Below are 610 nucleotides of genomic sequence, written 5' to 3'. Positions count from 1 at the left end.
AATAATAATAATAATAATAATAATAATAATAATAATAATAATAATAATAATAATAATGTGATGAAGACCAAGAAAAAGCATTATTATATTTTACAATACTATTTTGTAAAGTGTATGACTTTTGTTGTAAATTGTCAATATGGAGAAACAACTCAGATAAAACAGTGAAGTTTAATTGAAACAAATTACATTAAAAAAATATATATTTGAAATAGTTATTGTTTCTTTTGAATATATTCTGTTGTGGGGGGGATAGGGTAATTATTTGCATCCATTGCGTGTTTCTGATCATTCTAATCATAAACAGTATTAATCCAGTGAATAATTCCAATGTTTGCCTGAATGGTGGTTCAAAATCTGTAAAATGTCTTCCGTTTAATAAATACTGCACTTGGAACATGCATGCATGCATCAGGATACTGCACTTGGAAGATGTAAACAAATCTTCTTCATTATTGTTATTGAGAAAAAATGTAAACGTGCAGAGTTTTTCATTTGAAATAAATTGCAACTTTGGGGTTTATTGTCAAAAACTAGATAGATATATAGATATATAGATATATAGATAGATAGATAGATAGATAGATAGATAGATAGATAGATAGATAGA

Source organism: Nematolebias whitei, chromosome 13 (genome assembly GCF_014905685.2).
Source record: "Nematolebias whitei isolate Nwh7 chromosome 13, NemWhi1, whole genome shotgun sequence".
Classification (NCBI taxonomy): Eukaryota; Metazoa; Chordata; class Actinopteri; order Cyprinodontiformes; family Rivulidae; genus Nematolebias; species Nematolebias whitei.
Note: the sequence above shows the minus strand (reverse complement) of the source record.